The sequence below is a fragment of the Temnothorax nylanderi genome, unplaced genomic scaffold (assembly GCF_030848795.1).
Source record: "Temnothorax nylanderi isolate EJ_2023f unplaced genomic scaffold, tnyl_v1.0 TNYL_tig0036_pilon, whole genome shotgun sequence".
In the NCBI taxonomy this organism is placed as follows: domain Eukaryota; kingdom Metazoa; phylum Arthropoda; class Insecta; order Hymenoptera; family Formicidae; genus Temnothorax; species Temnothorax nylanderi.
This window is the reverse complement of record NW_027249098.1, coordinates 1,457,886-1,468,703: the sequence shown is the minus strand read 5'-3', so window position 1 is coordinate 1,468,703 and position 10,818 is coordinate 1,457,886.

The following is a 10,818-nucleotide window of genomic DNA, read 5'->3' as shown; positions in this document are numbered from 1 at the left end:
GCGCGCGTACACGGTGAACCGTCGTCAAAACAAACTCGCGGAGTGACGAGCGTCCGTCCTCCGCGAGGATCCTCTTCCTGCTTGGCGGCGGCGGCGGTGCGCTCGGCGTGTCCCATCCGGCGCGCAGGATGCACCGCGAATCCCGTACGGATGCACCCGCCGCGGGTTACGGACTTACGACGTTCCCGCGTTGCGACGCATCGCGACGCACTTGCGTCGTGTGTATCGCGATCGTGATCGTGATCGCTCGCTCGATCCGCTCGCTCCGCTCGAATCTCGGGTCGATCGACGTCGGAGAGGAGCGGTGGAGAACGGCCGTCGTGTCACTTTTTCGAAAATTGGCGGCAGCGATCCTCCGCGAGAGACGGTGCGACGGAGAAGGAGAGAGGAAAACAGAGAATGAATAGAGATTTGTCGGCGGGTGTGACGAATCGAAGAGCGGCTCTCATTGGACTGAATTAAGGAAGAGCGTGGACCGCGAGGACCGCAGAGAAGCGGAAGGAGGAGGAGGTGAAGGTGGAGGAGGAAGAGGAGGAGGTAAAGGAGGTGGTGGCGACGGCGGCAGCGCTCGCCGTCGCTGTTCGACGGTGGTGGTGGTTTGTACCGTCGCGGATCTCTTCGGTGGGGGTGGAGAAGAGAAGAGTGAGAACGAGAGAGAGCAAGCGCAAACGGGAGAGCGCGAGCGAGAATGATGAAGGGAGAGAGGAAGGGAGAGAGAGAGGACGAGAGGCACACTCGGTAAGAAAGAGAGAGAGCGAATGAGTCCGCTGACGGTCGGGTAGTCCGGACTACCGACTGCATAAGACTGGTTTTCAATTTTTTCCCGACTTTTTGTTTTACCTGTGTGCTGTGCCTCGCACAGTCTCACCGCGTCTCTCTGCCTCTCTCTCTCTCTCGCTCTCTCTCCTTCCCCTCCTGTTCTTCGACCCTCTCCTCCTCCTCCTCCTTCTCCCTCTTCTCCCCTTTTCCCTCCCGCAGAGCGTACTGGACGAGTAACGGGTGAGCCGAGAGCTCCGGGCCGCCGTCGCCGATCCTCCGCTCCTCGATCGCCGCCGGCCGATCGGACCGACTCCGAAATCCTCGGGGACTCCGATCTCTCTCTTCGTGGATGGTCCCGCGTGATGTATCTTTCGGCCGCCGCCGGGTGCATCGGGAGTTTTTGGACTGAGAACAAAGCTCGATGATGCTGCTATTAGACTGAGATTGTTGTGTCAGATCCATAAGCTTCATGCGTATTTATCAAAGCAGTTAAACTTGATACTCAAAAATTAAATATGTTTTTAATTACATACGATATCGTGAGAAACGATTTCTTCTTTCGGTTGTACAATCCACAGTCGTTTTTAATGGAAAGCGACTTGATTGATTGGAGAGGCTTTCAATATAGTCTTGACATTAAAATCTGTAAAAGAATTAGGAGTGATTTTCATCTCTATTAGATACATCATTACATTAATATGCAGATCTGTGAAGATAGAGACCGAGAATAATACATCAGGGAATTGACGAACACGTTGTCCATGCGCGAAAGTAGCGGCTTTTTCGTGAATAACATAAATCGCGTATGCTAATAGCTCCGTAGTTCGAGAAGATTTATCTCCGGCGAGTTTTGCAATCGAAACCCGGTGTAGATTAACGATGTAAAACCAACTCGACTTGTTTTTACGCCGACTGGATATTCTGCGTATCTAAAATAAACGTTGTCTTTCACTTCGTCAAAAACTAAATTGCAACTGTTGCTAAATTAATTCCAGTTAGTCGTTCGCTAATAATAACACTCTTCAGTGGACACAGAGCCGGCCTCTCGAGTATCGATACTCGGGAATATTATACTCTCGGCGAGTTTTGCAGTAACATCACAAGCGCGAGGTATATCACGAATCTCTATTTCAAACAAAGTGTTCAAGGCGCAAATAGCGAAAGGGAAAAAAGAACAATTACGTTTTATTCGTCGATACCTCGCTACTTGTCCCAGTTTTGCAACTTTTCTTACGCATTCTGCGTCTAATAATGCTAACGCGACTTTCATCTCGCGTTACCTCAAATTGCTCGAAAATCGAAAACTTTTCTCGCGAACAAGTCGCGCGAGTCCTCCGCCGGGAACGTTTCGAGGCGGGGTTGCGAATTCCGTAGGCCGTCTAACGTTGGTTGGTATTCACGCTCGTGCGTTTCTGCGCGCCGTCAGCAGCGGAATGCAGATGAGTGCAGGTTGCATTCGGAGTATTACCCAGCGCGCGCGCGCGCGCGCGCGAGACGCCTTGGGTCTTTTTTTTTCTTTGCGGGAAAGAAATACGCGAAGAATTCGAGCGCGTAGAAAAATCCGACGATTCGCTTCGCGATTCGCGCACGCGTTCGGTTGCGTAAGAGGAAGTTCGCGAAGTTTGCGCATGCACTCGGATTTCAAGTGTTGCGCATTGCGAAACCCTCGAAAGCTCTCGATCGTCAACAGTCGCTTATATAGCCGGTCGTTTTAGCTGGAATTTAGCTTGCTCATTTCTCATCGATCGCCGTTTATTATCGATCATAATTCATCCCGTTTTCCATCCGAGGATGCGCGTCGGCAGGCATAATCGCATTTTTATTCCAAGGCTGTGCCATTCATTATTTGCCATCTATGTAAACACTTGGTTAATACAATGTGTGTATAAAGGAAAAAAACTCGACGAGATTCGTGCAGCGCTCGGTTATACTTGACCGAATAATTATGACTATTTTTTTACGAACTGGACACTTGTCTCAGAATTATTGATTTAGCGCAGTGATGTATGAAAATAATAAGACATATTTGTTCACAGATTTATAAGATAATGGCATGAAATAAGTAACAAATATCGAATATTAATGCTTATGCACGCATGTGTGTGTGCTAAATATATTATTTTTTAGTTAAATAATTACTGAAAACCTTTGCTATAATTGAGCGATAAATTATACCGCGCGAGTTGTTATGACATACAGAAAATAGCCGAGTTCGCCGATGGTATATAATGTGTATCTTGCTTACGTAAGGTGTCAAATAAATAAACATTTTTATTCGCTTGCATAGCCACGCTTGCACGATTTCTCGCAATCGTTTCACAACGATCGACGGCATAAAGTTCCGCCTAAGTAACAACGCAGGCGATTCTTCTCGATGGATTCACGAAACTCGTCGCAGATTTCCGGCTGACCTTTCTCACCTCCGGCCTCCCCTCGTCTCGCGGCAAGTGCGAAATTAAAAGATCGTGACATTTGCCTACGATACGTTCGGACGCAACATCCGTCGTACCGCGCTATCGATTACGAAAAGGAAAATGATATGCCGCGGATCGCGAGGGGAGAACGACAATTTATATTCCCGATGCATTCCGAAACTCGCGCACAGATTATCCGGCTGACCTTTCTCGCCTCTCTCGGCTCTCTCGCTCTCGCGCCTCGTGGAGCACAGGTGTGAAATTATTCAACGCGCCGCCGGTAAGGAGGCGATTTCCACGAGGAAAAGAACGCGCGCGAGCGCGCGTGGATCGGCGATTATTGCAATCTCGATTATCGCAATATCGAAAGGGGAGCGATCGCGAAGGACTTTCGGACTGCGTGGCTGGACTTGGGAACTCGACTCAATTGGGTGTCCGAGTTCTCGTTCGGAAGGCATCGATACGGCGAGAACGTAACACTGACATGTGAGGAGGTACTTGCGGGAGACGCGAGACTTACCTTATTTCGGGTGGGTTGCACACGAAATGTCGATGTTCCCGATTTTGCAAAGGTGTGCTTCTTTGTATCTACGATTTTTCAGCTTACGGTATAAAGGTGTGAAAAAAAAATATAATAAATTTATATAATATTACTCTGACAAATTCGGATGTAACGTACTTTTCATGAGATTTTACTTCGACACGAAATTACGAAGTTGGCTTTTCATTCTGAGAAACGTGAAAAATATATTGCCGCATTCTTTGGTTGCATATTATTTTGTCTTCTCAGACATTGCAAGGACGCAATAAATAAAAATCAGTGTAGAAACAACACAACAATGATATTTTATGCGCTATGATTCAACGCAGGACGTGCCGAAGCTATCGTGTCGTCTCTCAGCTAATAATACTAGGAATAATTTGAAATCGATTTATCTCCGGTTTGCAAATTCCACTTTTTTATAAGCCTAATTGCGCCCTGATACATGACTGTATCGATCTCGGGGTTCCTGTGATGATTACGTGAATGAGGATCAACGGTGACTGGTACATGGCATGTTCCTGTCGGCAACATGCCGTGACATACCAGCATCCATCGCCGCGTCCGTTCTTCCAGGAACCGAACGAGGGAGAGCCATCCCGTTCCGCGAAAAAAGTATGCCCGGTATAAGACAACCGCGAGATATGGCGGAAGCGGCTAAATGCTTAAACGCTCGAAAGCCAGGCTTAAATGCCGCTGATTGCAGTAGGAGGGAAATGAGAGGTTGCACGATGGACGACGATACGTAATTCCGTATGTCCATTCTTGAAGGCGGTTGTCAGCGACGGCGCTCGTTGGTACTCTAGTATCGAATACTTGTCGCACAATCGTCGCAAGGAGGACTTCTCTCTCTCTCTCTCTCTCTCTCTCTCTCTCTCTCTCTCTCTCTCTCTCTCTCTCTCTCTCTCTCTCTCTCTCTCTCTCTCTCTCTCTCTCTCTCTCTCTCTCTCTCTCTCTCTCTCTCTCTCTCTCTCTCTTTCTCTCTGAAAAAGCAAATCGAGACCGCGAATTCAGCGTTAAAAGTAATGATCACGCGATTACTCCGTTCCTGATAACTTAATTCTTCGTAAATTGAAACATAATTATTGATTTATACTGCGTCTTTATACATGATCATATTTTTGGTATTGAAAGCAAAATACTCTCGACAGCAAGACATGACTGCCGAATATGCAGTCTTCAACTGATAGCGATAGAAAGCGAGTGATTTTTCATGAAAAAGCGAGTTTCAAAGAGCACGAATGCCATTAATTGTCGAATTTCTAATTTTTTTTCAATTTTTATCGAAAATGGATGCCTCATATGAAAACATTTTATCCCATACTTCCTCTTATATTTCCACAAAAGTAATCAACTTACTTTTTCCTCTCCAGTTTGAAAATACAATCGAAAGGATGTCATTTATTTCAGAGTTTTACTTCAGGCAACTTTTTTTAACAGAGCTCTTTGTTAAAGATAAAGGGCTCTGTCCTATCCTGCTCTGAACACTAATTGTAAGTTATTGATAACATTTTAGTCACACTTAGTTTAAAGATTAACAGATATATATCTTTGAAAACGAGAGATTTATGCTTTTTACCTACACTCTCGATAATCCTTTTTTCTCTTCCTCCGCTATCTCTTCGTGTTGATTTTATTCAAGGTATTCAAATGTACAGGAAACGTGCAGTCTGAAAAATGCAGTTTTAGGAAAACAATTTCAGTAATTTGGACAGGCGTGAGAAAAGTGGTGCGAAGATCATCCCGTGAATTACCCCATGAATTATCTTAGATGTTCTTTTGAAGAGATAAGCCTGAGGAATTTTTCACGGGAGAAACGAGGGAAGATACTTAGCGGCACAGATGGATGGGATGAAAAATATTTTGTAAAGCCAGATAGGCTGCGACCAACGCAGAGTGCATCTGGTCGTGATTGCGACTTATGTGGAGAAAGTTAAAAGTAAATAAAGTAAAAGTAAAACCGATACGATACAATATTTAATGCAGCGAAGGTGGAAAAAAACTGAAAGGGAAAAGGGGAATAAAATAACAAACTTAAGATTTGTCAATGTCTTTTGGTTTTTGTCGATATAAAACTGATTTTTTTTCTGATATACTAAAGCCTTGGCTATCATTAGAAAAAAATCGAAAAATTTATAAATTAAATTAATTTTTATAAATAAATTAAATTTTTTCAAATTAAACTAGACTACTGCAAATAGAACAAAAACTGATACCTACATATTATTCTTTTTTATCTTTATAGAAGATCTTATTTATGAAAAATAGAAAATGATGGCTCAGTAATTTTAGTTGTCAAGTAAGCGGTTTATCTTTTTCTTCTCTTTGACATTCGTTTTTTTTTTTAAGATTTTTACGATTCCTTTCTTTTTCTCTTGTTTATCATTGTCTTTTTGTTAATCTTTATTATCTTGTTATGTATTTTCTTGTTATATATTCTTGTTTTTCTTCTATTACATATATATTTATCTCAGTTTTATCATTTATCATATTCTTTTTTTCTTCTTCTCTTTCTTTATCTTTTTGCTTTTTTGCAGCATATCTTATACAAGGGAGTTTGTAATAAAAAATGATGGGAATTTCTTTTCTTGTTTTGTACATTTCCGTTCTTTCGAGGAAGAAGAATTAGTTGATGTGTAAATCTTATTCAAGGCTGAAAGCTGTCGTTAAGACTTCGATCTTATTTATATCATTATTGCGAATTTCTCCCAAATATTTAATAAAAATTTGCATTAATGTTGCTGCTACACTCTTGTGATTTGGATCTAGAGATGTTGATAGTTTTGATAGGCGCAAAGTTTTCATTAATAAAAATATTTTGATCCAAAGGCTACATGCCTACTTTTTTAATACTTCTCACGCATCTTTAATTAAAATGATATCTTCTGGATTTGAAATCAAGAAGTTTTCGTAGACTTGACTATAAACCGTTTTCAATGGCCCATAAAATGCAGCATCCACAATGGCTGCGAGTTATGAGTTATCTCTATAAAACTTAATTGCTTCTAGAGTAGCATATAAGGCGTGATTATCCATTAAGAGCAAAATAGAATTTTTGGATATGAAATGCGTCATCTTATCTACTATATTTACTTATCCACTTAAAAATATTGCAATGAAAAATTTTACTAGGTCATTACATTATCATCATTAGTGCGTCTTTAACAATATAACTTTTATTTTCTTTTAGAAATCAGTATTGTTAGAAGACCTATAAATACGTATAATTTTTTATGTGAAGAGATACTATAAAATTAAAAGCATATATATCCAAATTACATTTATTATTATATTATTTACTTTTATAAACAGATTGTAGCTAAATGATAACAACAGAATAGTTATTATAAACTTGTAATGAGTTAGCCTTGTCATTTTAACTTAAATTGACATGATCTTATCTCTCTTTCTGCTATCTGTATATCGCGCCTATGATACGCGGAAATTTGAAACTGATTTTAGAAAACTGGTTTACTCATTAATAAGGATAATAACGTGTTGATAATGTTATAATGTATGATAAATATGTCGTAAGAGGATATTGATCGATGACGCAACTTTGAAAAGTATACTTGATTATATCGATGAGCGCGCTTTTAACACTCTAAAGCTGTCGAGAAAAGGTCCGAAGGAATCACGAAAGGAATTTTGCCCACAATTTTGTCCTTCGGAAAAACTCGGTGGCGAGATTTCTCTTTGATGATTCATATTTTCACTTGTAGCTTCATTTGAGCGACAGAAGTGACTGTGTTTTAGGGCGACAAGCTTTTCGTATCTCTCCCTTTATGTTCCCCGCCGAATTCCGCGAAGAAATGAGTAACGGTAAAAAAAGCTGAACCTCCTCGCGGCGGGTCCTCGACAGGACACGAGAGGATACGCGCCGTTCCCGCGCGGTAGGTGGTCCACTAGTGGAGAACGCGCCGTGCGTCCCCAGCGCCCGATTCCTCTCTTAGGAGCGCGTTTTCGAAAGAGGTAAGGGCAAGGGCGGGGCGCAAAGGGTCCGCGAGAGTACGAGAGGACGCGGGGAGACGGGGGGACGGTAGATTCTACCCTACGTCCTCGTGAACGACCGGCTCGCGACCGGCGCGGCGTTTCCGGTGACTGCGCAGTTTCGCGATAGGCGGACGCAAAATGCGACGCAGAAGCGGGAAAAGACAAAAGAAGCGATATTGGTAAGAGGTTTGGGAGAATGGCGATGGAGGTCAGGTATATGAAGGTCGTTAGCTCGAAGAAAAATTAGCCGTTTGTCGGAGGCCCTGCCCGGGAGATGGGTCAATCAGATATGAAAACACTTGTCGGGGCCCGGGGCATTGTGGCCGGCGAGGTAACAGGCCACTACAAAAGATTGTAGACACAGGTATACCGTCCTAATGACCAACCGAGGAATTCAAACCTTCGCCGGGGGGCGCGGGGAGGGAGGGAGGGTGGCTTCCTCGTGTCATTTCGTATTCGGAACGTGGAAACGCGCGTGTGATCCACGGGCACCGGCGGGGGGTCGAGATACTCTCTCGATGATCGATCTAATAAGGGCTTTCCATAGCGGTACTCCATATCGCATTCTTTACGTATTAAACATATTGTTGAGAAACTATTGTTGCGATAATAGAGCGATGTGACTCATCCGGATTTTAACGGATGCTCAAAAATATGACGTGGTGTACATATTGTATGGGATACCGTTATCGAGATATGATGTTTTGTAACGGAACTCGAGTCATATATTCCTACTATTCGAAAACCTTCATTCAAATATCCAGGAGAGAAAACTTAAGGAGTCTCAGAACCTTGGAAATTCCTCTTCGCTTGATAATCGATCGCGATTGTGACATACTGCTTATGACTGAAACTAATGATTTATGCCTGACGAAACACTGCACAATGAAATTCCTTGAGTTGCGACCTACTAATGTGCGGAAAGGGAGATTTAAATCCCGACAAGAGAGAGATATGTGTACATATTTTAAAAACGATATTTAAATCCCTCTATCCAATGCTAAAGAATATCGGCACTATTTTCGCGGTAGATTAGTTCTGGGCATTGTCGAAACGACACGGAGAGGGAGGGAGGGGGGGTATTCAAAGTGACGACACTCGGGCTAGGGCCAAGTGGAGAATCGTGTCCTGCACAGGTTCAGCAGGGGCGTGGTCGTAAACTTCAGTGTATATGCTGCGGAGGCCACCTCGATCTGTCGGTTCGCTCGTTCGCCATCGATACGTAGCTTTCTCTCCTTTTTCCTCTCTCTCTCTCTTTCTCCCGTGCACACACACACACACTCTCTCTCTCTCCTTTCTTAGCGCTCTCAGTGTTCCTTTTCCGGTTTCCAGGGCGAGAAACACACCGGACCTACTTGCCGCCCAAATCAAGATAGAGCAGCCGGTCATAAAATGTAAATGGGGTTATTGGCCCGAGCCTTTAAGACCGGTAATAGATTTTCACGGCGCGGCACTGCGTTTTGGCACGCCGCGCTCGCGATCCTTACTTTTTTTTCTCTCGGTCGATCGCGAATTTTACGGTCGGCTTTATACGCCGCGTTAATTACCTCGACGTCTCTCCCGGACCGAGGCACTTTCCGCGGCGTAAGGACCATGGCACGTAGAAAAACTTATAAACAGTAAGCAAATTGACAAATCAAGCAGTCGAGTATTGTCGAAAACTTAAGATAGCCATCGGTCGATTTGCTTACTGCTTAAAGTCTTACCTTTTAACAATAGATAAGTTTTTCTATGGCCCTAACTGATCACGCGGCATCGAAAACCTCGCTGGATTTTATTTCGCGGAAACTTAATGCTATTTATGGATGATTTGTTTTTTTTTTTTTTTTGGCTTTTTCGCAATTGTGCGCACGAAGCTTGGCTTGCGATGGCTCTTTGCACCCCACAAATTAGTTCTCAGTGCGGTTGGAAGATAGTCATCAGCGACTGTCAGTAGGTTTGTTTGTATGAGCCGCACGTTCGCGACTACTGTCTGGCACTCGGCCAGCGTAACTATCGAGCCGTGAATTGAAACAGTCGCAATTATCCGCAATTACGTGGCGCACAATGAGCTTACGCGACGCACAACTTTTTCAGCGGATTAAACGACGATTTAGCTTTATCTTTGTTTATATTTTTCAACTCTTATATTGTCCGAGTGTCTTTACGCGCGACAAAGTCGCAGAATTTACTCGTTTAATCTCAGACCTGTTAGCACGAAAGCGCGAAAGATATACAAGCGCGAAACTTGTTCAATATTTAACATTGAACATAAAATCATTGAAATATATGCGCGCGCACAAGGCTGAAGTCTCTTTTTTTTTAAGCTTAACAAATTACAGCTTACTTCTCTTGTACGTTATAACTTGAGAGAACTTCGCTTTTAAATAAATTTTTTTCCCATTATATTTCTCAATTGAATTCTTAAATTTATTTACATACTTGATAAAAGGACTGGCGGAACTTGTTTATGCCATAATTTCGGAACAGGTTTAAAACCATCGTAGAAAAAATTTTTAGCATCAATGATACTCCCATATATTCTTTCTGCGCGTGCACGTGATCAAGCGTGCTCTTGCTGTCAATTTGTTTTTGCAGGCTAAAGTAAAGATACATCTACATATACGTAAGATAAAAGATACGCGTTGAGAAAAAAAAATTTGTTGAAAAACGCAAAATGGGTTTCATCCAACTAAAATTATAGTCCGATGCGTTCAACTAAACATTAGTTGGTTTAATTAAATATTAGTTGAATTACCTAATTCTTGATTAAAAAATTTTGATGGTCGACATGAATGAACTATACTTTTTTTAGTGCAACGTAATAATTGTTGAATCAACCACTGGGTCAACAACTATACAAATTTAGTCTGTACAACCAAATTTTTTTCTCAGTATGTAAATATTATATAGATATGTTTCTGTGAGTGATTATGTAATAGACGTTTTAGGAAATGCGGAAGCAAAATATGAACCAGCTTAAGAAGATTAAAAAACGACTGAATAAAAATAATAAAAGGAAAATAACAAACTTTAATTATTTTTCTTGCGCTGTTTTATTCTATCTGTTAAATATATATATGTGTTATTCTTCTGATTTTTTCCTTCCTATTTTTATTGTTATTTTTTTTT